The 15841-nt window shown below is 40.0% G+C and overlaps 1 protein-coding gene and 2 pseudogenes across 1 annotated transcript in view; all 3 read left to right on the top strand.

Annotated features, from left to right (window-relative positions):
- LOC125961703 (metabotropic glutamate receptor 7-like) overlaps window positions 1–15841 on the top strand; it is a 129796-nt gene that overhangs the window by 67486 nt on the left and 46469 nt on the right. The window lies entirely within an intron of this gene.
- LOC125961645 (KH domain-containing, RNA-binding, signal transduction-associated protein 3-like) lies at window positions 353–2341 on the top strand (annotated as a pseudogene).
- LOC125961702 (ferritin light chain-like) lies at window positions 2206–9918 on the top strand (annotated as a pseudogene).

The following is a 15841-nucleotide window of genomic DNA, read 5'->3' as shown; positions in this document are numbered from 1 at the left end:
ATGGGGTAAATATAAGAGACTATCATTAGCCTCATGAGTTTCTTAAATTCTATATGATGGTCAAAGCAAAAATGATGACACCATCTGATGGGGTTCTCAATGTAGAGAAAGGAAATACTACAGAAAATCATACTTTAAAACTGGGGAATATTAAGAGACCTAAATGGAAGTAAAATTTTGAAACTTCACTTGAAGAAATGAAACACTGATTCCAGTAGGCTATGATAAGTTACATATGTATACTGTAATGCCAAAAGCAACCACTAAGAAAACTATACAAACAGTATACACAAATGATTATAAATGAATTAAATTAAAATGGACTTATTAAAAAATGTTTAAGTAGAGCTCGGAGAACGCGGGGCGGCGCGCGGCGTGCGGGTGGCGGCTGAGCTCGGCGCTGGCGCTGGCGCCCGCTGGCGGGGTTCGCCCGGGACTGCCTCAGGCTCGCAGAGTGTGCCGCCGGCCCGGCAAGAGGGCCCGCCTGACTGCGCCGGCCCGTGGCGGGAGCTCGGGGACCGCGTCCGGGAGGCAGTGGCCGCCAGCGCGGGGCAGTCGGCGGCCACCCCCTGGGGACCGGGGCTGCGCGGCCGCTTCCCGCCTCGCGGCGCCGCCAGGCCGACCGCCCGGCTTGGCTCCGCCGCGCCCTGGCCGCGGCGTCCGGCCCGGGTTCCGCGCCGCTAGGGCGCGGGCGGGGTCGGGGGTTGCGTGGCCGGCGCTGCTCGCCCGCCTCGAGTCCGCGTCCAGGGCCCTGGCGGCCGGCGAGCATGGAGGAGAAGTACCTGCTGGAGCTGATGGCGGAGAAGGACTCCCTGGACCCCTCCTTCACGCACGCCCTGCGGCTGGTGAACCAAGAAATAGAAAAGTTTCACAAAGGAGAAAGCAAGGACGAAGAAAAGTACATTGATGTGGTGATTAATAAGAACATGAAGCTGGGACAGAAAGTGTTGATTCCTGTAAAACAGCTCCCTAAGTTCAACTTTGTGGGAAAACTTTTGGGGCCACGTGGCAATTCTCTGAAGCGCTTGCAAGAAGAAACCTTGACAAAAATGTCCATCCTTGGAAAAGGCTCCATGAGAGACAAGGCAAAGGAAGAAGAGTTGAGGAAAAGTGGAGAAGCAAAGTACTTCCACCTCAATGATGATCTCCATGTTCTGATTGAAGTGTTTGCCCCGCCACAGAAGCCTATGCCCGGATAGGACATGCTCTGGAGGAAATCAGAAAGTTCCTCATTCCAGACTATAATGATGAAATCAGGCAAGCACAGCTCCAGGAATTAACATATTTGAATGGTGGTTCGGAAAATGCAGATGTACCAGTTGTTCGAGGGAAACCTACCTTGCGTACAAGAGGTGTACCAACCCCAGCAATAACCAGGGGAAGGGGAGGAGTCGCGGCCCGGCCAGTGGGAGTCGGGGTACCACGAGGGACGCCAACTTCCAGAGGAATCCTTTCCACCCGAGGGCCAGTGAGTCGAGGAAGAGGACTTCTCACTCCCAGAGCAAGAGATGTCCCCCCAACTGGGTACAGACCTCCACCGCCGCCCCCAACACAAGAGACCTATGGAGATTATGACTATGATGATGGATATGGCGCTGCTTATGATGAACAGAGTTATGATTCCTATGATAACAGCTATAGCGCCCCAGCCCAAAGTGGTGCTGATTACTATGGTTATGGACACGGACTCCGTGAAGAGACTTATGATTCCTACGGGCAAGAGGAGTGGACAAACTCAAGACACAAGGCACCCTCGGCAAGGACAGCAAAGGGCGTCTACAGAGACCAGCCATACAGCAGATACTGATTGTACTGTCTGATGTTGTGACATAGCCAGTCTCCACCAGTCCTGTATACTGTTCAAACTAATTGTTTTCTATGAACAATCCCTTTTTAAATAAATCAAAATGCTTAACATCTGAATGGATGGAATTTAAAATTACTTTGTTGAAACATCAACCTGGGCAGAAAAAAAAAAAAGACATGTAAAATTTTGTTATTTCCAGTCTGTATATGAAAAAATAGGTCATCAAAAGGAAAAAAAAAACTTTGATTAACTAGTGTCAAACAAAAAAGATAGGTTTACTAAATATGTTAATCCATCCTTTTAACATAAGCCTCACCTTTCATTTTAAAGGTTTCCATAGAAATTTAGTTATTTTATCTTTCAGCCATATGCTAGTTTTTTTTTTTTCTCTTGCCAACATGCGTAAAAAGGGAAGCCAATTACAAGTGCAAATAATGTGGTATTCTTTTGTAACTCAAGTCTTGAAATGTTCTGTAGTGTTAAGCAAAGTCTCCTCTTGCTTGATACTAAATAAACTTTTGAAAGAAAAAAAAATGTTTAAGTAACCCACAAGAAGGAAAAATAAGGGAAACACAGGATTGAGAAACTAAGGTAAAAGACAAAACAAAAAATAACATGGTAGACCAAATCTTTGACATGGCAATAATTACATTAATGGTAAATGATCTAAATAACCAAGTCAAAGACAGAGATTGGAAGAGTAGATTAAAAAATCGCAAGCATGATCCAACTATATACTGTCTATAAGAAGCTTACTTTAAACATCATGATATAGGTAGTTCAAAGTAAAAGGATGAAAATGATATATCATGTGAACATTAATCAGAAAAAGCAGGAATGGCTATATTAACATCAGATAAAGTAGACTTCAGAGCAAAGGAAATTATTAGGGGCAAAGAGGGTCATTACATAAAGATAACAGGAATAATCCACCTAGATGACCTAGTGATACTAAATGTGTGTGCACCAAACAACAGAACTTCAAAATGCATGAAGCAAACACTGAAAAAGGTAAAAGGAGAAAGTTTTAAATCCACAATTATTATTTGAGACTTCAACACAGCAATTTATACAACTACCAGAGAGAAAAATCAGCAAGGATATGGAAGAACTGAAAATATCATCAATCAACAGGATATAACTGACATTTAAAGAACACACTCAGTAAGAGCCGAATACATATTGAAGTGTCCATGGAACATTCACTCATATACCATATACTGGGCGATAAAAAAACATTAGCAGATTTAAAAGAATTAAAATCATAGAGAGTATGTTCTCTAGCCATAATGGAATCAGACTAGAAATCAGTAAGAGAAAGACAACAGGAAAATCTTCAATCACATGAAAACTAAACATCACACTTCCAAATAACTCATGGGTAAAAAAGACAGCATCAAGGAAAAAATTTTTAAATGCATAGAATAAAAGAAAATGGAGATATAACAGATCAAAGTTTGCGGAATGAAGTGAAAGCAATGCTGAAAGGGAAGTTTATAGCACTAAATTGGGAAAGAAAATATTTCAAAGCAATAATCTAATTTTCTATATTAAAATAGTAAAAAAGGAAGAGGAAAAAACACTAAACAAGCAGAAAGAAGGAAATAATAAAGATGAAACAGAAATCCATGAAACTGAAAACAGGAAAATAGGGGGGAAAATCAATGAAACAAAAGGCTGGTTCTTTGAAATAAACAATCTAACCAATAAAGATCTAGAAAGACTGATAAAGATAAACAGAGAGATGGCACAAATCACAGATATCAGAAATGCAACCAGGGATACCATGACATATCCTGCAGGTTAATGAGGGACAAGTTACTATGAACAAGTCTACACTATAAATTCAAAAATGTAGATGAAATGGGCCAATGTTTCTACACCCAAAACTACCAAAACTCAGCCAAGATGAAATAGATAATCTCAATTTTCCTGTAACCATTAGAAACACTGGTTTTTCATTTAAAAACTCCCAAAAGAAATATTCAGGCTTAGATGTTTCACTTTTACCCAAGACTTAAAGAATTAACACCAATTTTACATGATTTGATAAGAAATAGAAGTAGAGGGAACAGTTTCTAATTAATTTTATGAAGCCAGTATTACCTTGATACCAAAACCAGACAGGGATAGTATAGAAAGAAGAAACCTACAGACCAATATTTTTTATGAAATTGGCTGAAAAACCCTCAGCCAAATATTAGCAAATTAAATCCAGAAATATATGAAAAGAATAATATACCATGACCAAGTGGGATTTATTCCAGTTATGCAAAGTTGGTTAAATATTTGAAAATTAAACAGTGTAATCCACCATATCCAATAGATTAAGGGGGAAAAATCATGTGATCCTATCCATTAATGCAGAGAAAGCATTTGACAAAATCCAATCCCATTCATGATTTTAAAGAAAGAAGAAAAAAAACTTCAAGCAAACTAGGAATAGAAAAGGAACATACTGAAACTCATAAAGATGATCTACAAACAACCTATACCGACATGATATTTAACTGTGAAAGACTGGATGCTTTCTCTGTAAGATCAGAAACAAGGCACCGATATCTGCTCTCACCACTTTTATTAAATATATCACTGGAGGTTCTAGTAAGAAAATAAAGCAAAAATAAATAAATACATAAATTTAAAAGTTAAATTTTTTAAAAGTTTATTTAAAAGATAAAAGGACTATTCCTACTACGTTGCATAGGAAGGAACATATCCTACTGAATGTTGAATAGCAATATATCCTATTATACTGAATAAGGAAAAGTAAAACTGTCTGTATCTGAAGATGAGATGATAATCTAAATGGAGAAAATACCAAGGAATCCACAGAAAGCTTGAGAAATAATATTAGTTTGTAAATGATTTAGAGTACAAGATCACCACAATTTTATCAAATTACATATTAATAACAAATGTGTAGAAGCTTAAATAAAAATATGTGATGCCATTTACAACTGACCTAAATAAATACTTAAATATAAGCCCAATAAGACATTTATAGGACCTCTAGACTGAAAATTACAAAATGCTGATGAAGAAAAATTTTTAAGTCGCAAACAAATAGGGAGACATACCTTGTTCATGGATTAGAAAACACAACCTGATAAAGATGTCAATTCTCCCCAAGTTAAGAGGCTTAACACAATTACTCTTAAAATGCCCTCAAGGTTTTTGTGGATATAGACAAGCTTATTCTAAGATTTATATGGTAAGAAGAGGCTGAAGAATAGCTAAAACAACTTGTAAAGGAAGATGAAAATGGGAGGAATTAATCTACCCAATTTCAAGAGTTTGCAGTAATGATGGAGGGTAGATACACAGATCAATGGAATGGAATAGAGAACCCAGAAATAGACTGACATAAATCCATATAACTTGTTTTTGACAGCAGTGCAAAAGCTATCAAGGAAGAATAGACTTTTCAAAAAATGGTACTGAAACAGTTGGACATCCCTCGACAAAAACAAACAAAAAATGAACCTTAACCTCCACACCTTACACAAAAATTAAATCAAAGTGGATCATAATCTTAAATGTAAAAGCAGGACATTTTTAGAAAAAAAATAGGAGAAAATGTTTGGCATCTAGAACTAGGGGAATAATTCTTAGACTTGACACCAAAAGTATGATCAATAAAGGCAAAAACTGATAAATTGGATCTCATCAAAATGAGTTAAAAATGCTTCATAGAAGTTCCTTTTAAGTGGATGAAAACTCAAATTACACAGTAGGAAAACATATTTGAAAATCCCATATGAGACAAATGACTTGTATCTATAATATACAAAGAACTCTCCAAACAACTTAAAAAAAATCCAACTAGAAAATAGGCAGAAGACAGGAACAGACATTTCATGGAAGAGAATATACACACGGCAAAGGAGCACATGAAAAGATGCTCAGCATCATTAGCCATTAGGGAAATGCCAATTAAGACCATAATGAGATGTCAGAGAGTAACTAAAATTAAAGTATAGTGACAATATCAAATGCTGGCAAGTACATAGAAAAATTATATCACATCACTGGTGGGAAAATAAAATGGTTTAGCCACTCTGATCAACAGCTTGACAGTCTCTTTTAATCCTAAAAGTAGATTCACCCTACAACGCAGTAATTGTACTCTTGAGCATTTATCCAAAAGAAACAAAAACTTAATTAAGTTCCCACAGAAACTTACACATAAATGTTCATAGCAGTTTTATTTATAATAGCCCAAAACTGGCAACTACCCAAATGTCTTTCAGTGGATGAATGTTGAAACAAATTGTGATAAAATCTTATGATAGAATACTACCGAGCAACAGAAAGGAACAAATTATTAATATACGCAAAAATTGAAATGAACTTCAAGGGAATGATGCCGAGGGAAAAATTTTGAAAAGCTGATCTCCGAAGATTAAGTAATTCATGATTATGTTTACATATTATTCTTAAAATAACAAAACTGTGGAGATGGAGAACAGATTAGAAGTTGCCACGGGTTAGAGTGGGGGTAGAAGGTACAGCGGGGGAACTCTGTGAGGTTTTTGTGGTTCCAGTACAAATAATACAGCAATCTTGGTTTTAATCCCTAAAGATTTCTAAAAGCAATTCCTAATAAGAGGTGTCCAGACATTTAGCAATGGCAGATTAGAGGTATAGCTCCCCAACATAACAACTTCAAAAGAGAACATACTAATTCAATGCATATGTTAATTTCAAAAAAAGGCCAGTCACAATACTTAAATGGTATATATCTTAACTATATTATTCTAAGTATCCAGCTATACCAGATGGACTAGCAAGATTTTCTGTACATTCAACCTTATTTAAGACAGTAAATCTTATAACAAGACAGTTAGAAAAAGAAAAAAAAAACAAACCTCAACTACAGTTGGATATTCTCATAGGAAGATGAGGTGAAAATATGCAGCAGCGGTTCAAAAGCTTAAGCAGTGGCACCTAAATTTGGTTGTGCATTAGAATCATCTGAAGCACTTTTTAAAAACCCTCACACTGACGGTTGGTCATCGTAGACCAATAAAATCATTTTAAATCTCCTCAGACGATGCCAATGTCTAGCCAGACCTGAGAACCAGCGGACTAAGCAGAAGGGGATGTTTCTACAAAGATCTCTTAACAATAAGTCCTTTCACCCAATCAGATTTACCTCCCCGCAAAGGGCTAAAGAACGCTAGTGTTGTCCATACTTGCTTAGCTTTAATTAGCACTTGTGACTCGCCCAAAACCTAGATCATGTTTCCCCTAAATTTCATGTTATTCCCTACGTTTTTCAAACCCAGGGCTAAGGGGTTTGCCAGGATGAGATTTTAAGTGCTCACACAGGGGAAGTCCCTGGCAAACCAGGACAGCGGTCCCTCTACATTGAAATGTAAAGCATCCTAAATAACCCTGCCACTGCTCCCAGATCCTAGTCTGTGCCAACCAGCGGAGAAAAGGCATTCTCCATTACCACCACGGCAAATGCTGCTGTACTTGCGTTGGCTGGTCCCTATCTTTTCCAGGCACCACTCCCCTTCACCTGCTGGTGGACGCTTTGGCCAGCTGACAATGCAGATATTTTCAAACTTTAAGGTGAATAAAAATCATCTGGAGGGCCTGTTATAACAGAGATCACTGAGCCCCACCAGAGTTGCTGATTCCATAGGGCTGGGACAGGGCCCTAAAACTTGAATATCTGACACATTATCAGGGGACGCTGGTAAAACTGGTCAGGTTGTTACCGAATGCAGGTTCGTGTGTCTGAAGCACAGAGAGGCCAAACAAACCTAAAGGTTGGAGTCTGGAGCAGAGAAAGGTTTATTGCAGGATCGAGCAAGGAGAGGGGTGGCCCGAGTTCCAAAACACCCTGAAATCTCCAAAGGATTTCAGCAAAGCATGTTTAAAGGCCAGGTGAGGGAGGGACGTCCCAGGGAATGTGATCAGCTCGTGCACAATCCTCTGACTGGTTGATGTGGAGGCCACAGGGCAGGTAACATTATCCATCCTTAGGTGCCAGAAGGTCTGGGGGCTACGTGCTCATGATCATCAAGGAGTTAATTTCTTCCATTGGGTGGTGGTTTTTAGCATCTGAAAACTCAAGAAATATGCCTGAGATACTATTATCTGAGTACTTCAGAGAGGAACTACAGCAGAGGATATGGGGGATGGGTCTGTCCTAGGAAGGCCCCATAGGGTACTGCTTGGTTACAAGGTGACCATACTTTGAGAACCACTGCTCTAGTGGCTTGGAATGTTCAGAAAGTAATGGAAGAATCCCTTCCCAGGTCTAGATTCTAGTATCGCCAGCTATTTTGGTGGGGGGAAGGGTAAGTTTTGTCCTTGCTTGGACTTCTGGTTCATTTATATCAAAGCCTATTTGAGGCAGTGCGCTCGGCAGTCCTGCAGTTCTGTCTTTTGCTTCAACAGTGTTTGGAATGAACAGACCCAGGGACGCTCCTTGCTCCAGCCCCCGACCACCCTCCAACCTTTCTTCCTGTCGCAACCTTTGGAATCAGCCACTCAGCTATCCTCAGCCTCCAGGACAGGCCAACACCGTTTTTTGAGCTTAGCTCCTTATCACTGATCAACCACGAGTTCCCAGGTTCGTCAGAATTATTCCATCGAGGTGGAGGCCGCCGTCCACCGCCTGTTCAACATGCATCTGGGGACACTTACCTCTCTCTGAGCTTCTATTTCGACAGCAACGATGGGACTCTGGACAGTGTCGGCCACATTTTTCGCGAACTGGCTGAGGAGAAGTGTGAGGGCGCGCAGCGTCTCTTGAAAATGCAAAACCAGTGCTGTGGCCACGCCCTCTTCCAGGATGCGCGGAAGCCTTCTCAAGATGAGTGGGGTAAAACCCAGGACGCTGTGGAAGCCGCCATTCTTAGGGAGAAGAGCCTGCACCAGGCACTATCACATCTGCGCGCCCTGGCTTCCGCCTGCGCAGACTCCCACCTCTGTGACTTCCTGGAGAGCCGCTTCCTGGAGGAGCAGGTGAAACTCATCAAGAAGATGGGCGACCACCTGACCAACCTCCGCAGGCTGGCTGGTCCGCAGGCTGTGCTGGGCGAGTATCTCTTTGAAAGCCTCACCCTCGAGCACAAACAGGAGTCTCTGAAGTCCAGCGGCCTCTGAGGAGCCCCTCTGGCATCAGAGCTTCTGCCTGAAGCCCTGCTCTGCAGCTACTAGGCAGCTTTGTAACCGCCCAGGAGCCCTCTCCCAAGCCTTGGACCAAATGGAAACAATAACGCTTTTTGCAGAAGGAAAAAAAAAAAAAGCCTATTTGAAACACAAACAGAATAAAGAGGAAAAAAAGAAATATATATATATATGTATATATATATATTCATGTTTTTTTTCCTTTTTTTAAAAATTTATTTTACTGAAGTATAGTTGATATACAATGTTGTGTTAGTTTATGCTGTACAACAAAGTGATTCAGTTATACGTATATATAATTTTTCATATTCTTTTCCATTATGGTTAATTACAGGACATTGACTATAGTTCCCTGTACTATACAGTAGGACCTTGTTGTTTATCCATCATATATATAATAGGTTACCTCTGCTAATCCCAAACTCCCAATCCATCACTCCCCCACCTCCCCCTTCCCCTCGGGAACCACAAGTTTGTGTGCTATGTCTGTGAGTCTGTTTCTGTTTCACGGATAAGTTCATTTGTATCATATTCTAGATTCCACATATAAGTGATATCATATGGTATTTGTCTTTCTCCTTCTCACTTACTTCATTTAGTATAATAGTCTCTAGGTCCAGCCATGTTGCTGCAAATGGCATTATTTCATTCTTTTTTATAGCTGAGTAGTATTCCATTTTATATATATCACATCTTCTTTATCCATTCATCTGTGAGTGGACATTTAGGTTGTTTGCATGTCTTGGCTATTATAAATAGTGCTGCTGTGAACATAGGGGTGCATGTATGTTTTCGAATTATAGTTTTGTCCAGATATATGCCCAGGAGTAAGATTGCTGGATCATATGGTAGCTCTACTTTTAGCTTTTTGAGGAACTGCCATAGTGTTTTCCATAGTGGTTGCACCAATTTACATCCCCACCAACAGTGTAGAAGTCAGTCAGAAAGAGAGAGACAAATACCGTATGCTAACACATATATATGGAATTTAAGAAAAAAAAATGTCATGAAGAACCTAGGGGTAAAACAGGAATAAAGACACAGACTTACTAGAGAACGGACTTGAGGATATGGGGAGGGGGAAGGGTAAACTGTGACAAAGCGTGAGAGAGGCATGGACATATATTCATGTTCTTTTAACATATGAATTGCCCCACTTTATCTGTGTGAAATAAGTTTGTTCCCGTTATTGGGCTGCTTCTCAAGCTTTGCTGCTCATTTGAATGACCTAAAGAGCTTTTAAGAAAAACATTGGTGTCTGGGTCCCAGCCCCAGAGATTTTGATTCAGTAGGTCTAGGGAGGAGCCTGGGCACAGGGAGGGCTCAGAGTTCCCCAGGTGATTCTAATGTGCAGCAACTTTGGGAACCACCTCTTGGCTTCAATCCAGCTAGTGAGCAGATATTAAATCTAAGACACATGGGCTAGTGCGTGAGCTCTAGGAAGATTCGTGCCAGGGAAAATGATCGATAGTTGTGTTACTTCTCTGAAATGGACTGAAATTTCCAATTAGCATGAACAGGGGAGGGTGAATGGGTGAATGCAATAAGGTGTATCATTTACGTATTGCCCTATGTGTATGGCTAGAAGCTTTTGCAACTGAGGTCTGCCCTACTTTTCATGCTAATGGTAATGCTTGTCCTCCTAATGCAGCTGTAAACTTTATAAGCCCATAGGTAGACAGCATCACAAAATATTTACCCCTCCCCACTGGCCCACTCTCAAGCTTCTCTCCCCTTCCCCAATACACAAATGTACATCAATGCTCTTGAGACGACTATCAACATATTGACCTTCAATTCTTCTACTTTGCAGCTTCCCTCTTATCAGGAGATGTCAGCATTTAGTGCAAGGACAAATGCTTGCCTCTTGGTGAGTAATGTAGGCAATGCCTCCAAGAGACAAATAGAGCCCTTAGGGAGGGGGAAAAAGTCTTTCAAAAAGGTTGATGCCCAGAGGAGGCATTTTCAGTCATCTCAGCTTAGAGGTCAAATATCCAAAATTAAAAAGGTTAAAAAAAAGAAAAAGAAGAAAGCCAGGAAGAAAAGAAGGAAACAATTTTCTTATCTCATAGTAATAAGGCAGTTTTCCTTAAAAAAAAAAAAAGACTTAAGCCATAAATTCTCTTTCCTAATCAAAATGTGCTTTTCCGTCTTTAGACTATTCCTCTTACATCCTGTATTATTCATGACGTTTAATTCTTGAAATAGCGCATGGCTGAAAACAGAAGCTAACCTCTTGTCCACTATGAATTAAATCTTCTTTTCCTAGGACCTGTCTACAGTGTACAATTTGGGGTTTGCCAACATAATTATTTTCTCTGAAATAAGTTACAGCATTTTGCCTTTTCAATATATAGTTATACAATATATTGTTAACACAACATAGTTAATATAGTCAATATAGTAAATACAACTATAACACACGTGATATGATGCCACTTTGGTGATTTTCTTCATCCATGTAATTCTGAAATTTGACAGTATAGTTTTCATATTCTAATGAGCTGAGTATTACCTTTGCAAGGATAGAAAAATAAAATAAATTCATAATATTCTTGTGTGGTTTGCCCCTGGGGTGGATTACCATAATGGGGGGATATTTGAGCCTTTCCCCAAGTCATTAAAAAACCTCCAGCGAGCAGCCGCTTGTCCTCTCCAGGGAGTGGGGGGAAAGGATCTTTAATCATAATAATCCTGGGGGGAGAAATCTCAGAAATAAGACATCTGCTTCTGTGCCTTGTTGTTTTGCAGAATAGCAATGATTGCTTTAGCAGCTTCTATTGCCATGTGTGTACAATAAGTAAATGAACATAAAATTGAATGAACGCATAAAAGAAGGATAAACCCACCCAGCTTAACAAATCCACTCTCTCACCTGCTGTGCCCTGAAACATGAAAGAAAGAATCACGGGATCATAAGGATTAATAAAATAACAGTCTCTGTTAACAACATTGACAGGAGGTATAAGGATAATTTGTCTGATGTGGGACCAACAGCTTAACTGCTTAATCCTTTTTTTTTTTTTTAAGGGCAACTCATTCATTTATTGTTTAAAGATTGCAAGACAACTTCTGAATTTCTGTAGCACAGTTTAAATGTTTTACTTTTTGATAAATCAGAGTATAATAGAAAAAACAATTAGTTTCCAGTAATATCTATATCTCTATTCAGAATTAAGTCTTCCACAGACATGTAACCTGGAAACAAAAGCCTGTTACAATAAGCAAAGCTTCAACAGAGCTGCTACTTTTCGGGCCAGGGAAAGGTTCATCCCTATAGGAGGAGGATGTGCTATGTAAAATGGCTGCAAGGTCACAGCCTTGAGGGCGCTGGAAGTCTATTATCCTATCCCACATTAAGTAGTTTGGTGAACTTCAAACGTCCGTTCATCTGCAACCAAGCTGGCAAACTTTAACTGATATCTCAAGCAGGTAAAAAATAAATTAAAAGAAATCCTTACACTGATGTTCCTTGATTCACACTGTTAAATGGTTCATTAACATGTAATTCTGGCTAAGAATTACATTTGAGACTCCTTGCTCAGATTTTGGTTAACAGTACAAATCTTTCAGAAATTCAAGTTCTTATTAATAATTTGTCAGCTAGGCTACATTCAGGCATCAGCTGCAACTACAGAATAGGTGCACTGCCTCAGTGCTTTGGAAAGACATAATCTAGAACACTACTAGCAGACAAAATATCTGTTACTAGACAGCACAGGTGCAGTACAGCAAGACAAAAACATATATTCATGTGTGCCGCGGACCAGCCGGAGAAAGAGGATTTCACCGCCCAGGGTCAGAAGGGAAGGGGTAAGGAACTGAAGTGGCACCGACGAATGGGGTCAGAAGGACCAAGACAACTGATGGTTGCAAGGCAAATTTTATTGCTCTACAGTTGCAGATTATCTAGACTAGAAAAAGGAAGGTTGCCAGATGGTGGTTTACATTATCTACAGACTGTCTCGGCTCAAGGTTAACTTCCCTGGGAGGAAACCCATAAACCCAGAAGCATCAAAAATAACCTGCATGTGCAGGGGGAAGACAGCTTTGCTTGTCTCATTTTACATTCTTTCTGATCTCTGGGCCCTGGTGATTTATCTCCCATGGAATGGAACAAGGAGGGGAACAAGTAGGGACAGTCCCTTCGAGCAGCGGCGGCATGCCTAGCATGTCCTTACCTGCTCTCAAGGCTGACTGCTTCCCACAGGTCCCCCTTTTTTATTTTTTAACTTTTGCTGCAAAGTAATTCCATGAAGTTTAGTGCCGAGAGTAGTGTACTGTTGCATGAGGATACGAAACAGACATGAGAAGATTATTATCAATAATAGGCAAATTATGGCCAGGGTAATAAATCCTGACAACCTTCCAGTAATCCAAGACTGAGGGTTTAACCACTTTAAATGATCCAGTAAAGTTTGAATTACATCTTCTGGCGAAACATCATCAAGATGTGTATTTTGTATGTCCTGAATTTCAGCATTTAATTTCTTAAGATCAAGACTAATATTATTATCTGACCAAACACTCAGCAGATGCATTTTTACTTTTTCCCATTCCCAAATAGTCACTGTACTTTTAAGGAGTAACACACATCCATGTATACTTTGCATGACAAGCTAAACGCATCCTCAATTTTAATGCTTCTATCTGATCTCCAATCCCCAAAATTGCGTTTTTAAATTCATCTAACTTGTTACTAATCTGTAAATCTATGTGACTTTGTAAAGATAAAGCAAGACTGGTATGTTGAGATAACCGATTAGCAAAGTGAGCATGATGAATACTCTGTGAAAGAGCAAGACCGGCAGTAGCCGCGGCAGCAGACAGAGCAGCCGAGGCAAGTAAACTTACTATTAGCCACCCAAGAAAGCGTCTCCTTCTCTGCAAGGCTTTAGAGAGTTCCACCCATGCCTGTACTCCAGTATCTTCATACCAAGGTTCTCTCAGATGTACAGGCACCATAACATACATGGGTTGCTTTAGTATAAGCACAGATTGCGATCCTGCAGAAGGGAACATACAACTGCTAAAAATACAATTAACACAGCTAATATTATATCCTCCTTTGGAAGAATTACCAATGTTAATAGAACCAAACAAAAGTGTATATGGAGGAGCAACACAAGTTATAACAGGTGTATTGGAATAAGTTAGAGCTAGTTTCCATATATCCCAGTTCTTTTGAAATGTGATAAACCTATCTATGATGGGAAAAGAAGAGATAAGAACTGACACCTTGGTATAATCTATAGTACACCATATTTGGTTATTATTCCAAGATGCATTGCAACGTTCAAAATTGGATCCAGGAAAGTTAACGGTCATAAGGGGAGGCAATTGATTTTTTGATTTTCTGTTAAGCATAGTAACCTTATGTCCAGCTATAAGTATCCCTTGTCCTCCAAGTAAACGCTTCATACAGAAATAATTTCCTGAATCTTCACCTGTAACCTTGGCTATAGTAATAGCGGAATCCCTAAGTGGTGAGGCGTATGAGATTTGACCTCTGATATTAATAGCTTGCCCATTTTATACCAAATGACGGTATCCTTAAGATCCTCTCGTCGCTGGTAGCCTGGCATGTAAGAGTAATGTTGGTTCCTGTAAAACGAAGGATGCCTGGAGAGCCTGACAAACTAATTGATTGATCCGTTCCCTCATAAACATCTGTATGCTCATAACTAATAGCCTTTACACATCCAGTTTCCAGATTCAATGGGCTAAGACAGACAGGATGGGTACTAAACCAGTTAGTATAATTTACAGACATATTGATTTGTTTTATATTCCCAATAAGAGGCCCATAAACACTTATCATTGTAAAATACAGGAAACTCTGCTTCAGACCAAGATATGGGTTGTAATAGTGGAGGATCAGGTACATAGGCCCAGTAAGTTGCTGCATTAACAGAGGGAACACATGAAATGGTTGCCAACATAGCCAAAAATAAAGTTACAGGTGTAACAGGATTATTCTGTTGTTTCACTGACTCTTGAGCTCGTGAAACCAGTTGTTTAATTTGTCCCCAAGTTGGAACATCACTCCTTTGAGTCGTCCTGGCAAGTGGTCTCCTCTTCTTCTTCTTTTTGTCAATCAACACTGTCAAATTTTCGGGAGAGGTGCAGAGCTTCTTCATCTTCTGAACTAGGTGAGCTGTGGCGAGCCATCTATTTGCTTGACTAAGCACTCAGGAAGCCAGCGAGGTCCAGGCGCTGATCTGGGAAAGATACACACGTGACCACGTCCCCAAATCAACACAGGATCAGGACCACGCCAAGTGCTGGTTAACGGATCTTTCCAGAGGACCTCCGGAGATTGAGAGGCCAATCTTGGCTCAGCCACCAATCTTCCCCCTGCAGAGCAGCCAAATTTGTCAACAGTGAGAACATTTAAAATAAACAGAGCATGATTTATAAGGTTATGTGGCGTTGTTCTATACAATTCCCCCCTGTTTATTTTTTCAATAGTTAGCTTTAAAGATCTATTTGCACGTTCTATAATACCTTGTCCTTGAGGGTTATATGGAATGCCTGTAATATGGGTAATTTTGTAATGAATTACAAAATGTTGCAAAAGCAGCGGGCCCATTATCTGTTTTAATAATTTTGGGAAGGTTCATGAAAGCAAAACAGTGTAATAAATGAGTGATAACATGTTTAGTAGCTTCTCCGGTCTGTGCTGTAGCACAGAGGAAACCAGAATAAGTATCGATAGTGACATGAACAAACTGTAATTTCCCAAAAGACGGGATATGAGTAACATCCATTTGCCATAAATGTCTAGGTAATAATCCACGAGGATTAACAACATAATGTGGAACAGGAAGGTGAGGTAAGCATTGTGCGCATTGCTTAACAATTTGTGGGGCGGCTTCACCA

This window comes from Orcinus orca, chromosome 17 (assembly GCF_937001465.1).
Source record: "Orcinus orca chromosome 17, mOrcOrc1.1, whole genome shotgun sequence".
Lineage (NCBI taxonomy): Eukaryota > Metazoa > Chordata > Mammalia > Artiodactyla > Delphinidae > Orcinus > Orcinus orca.
This window is presented reverse-complemented; position numbering and strand designations above follow the sequence as displayed.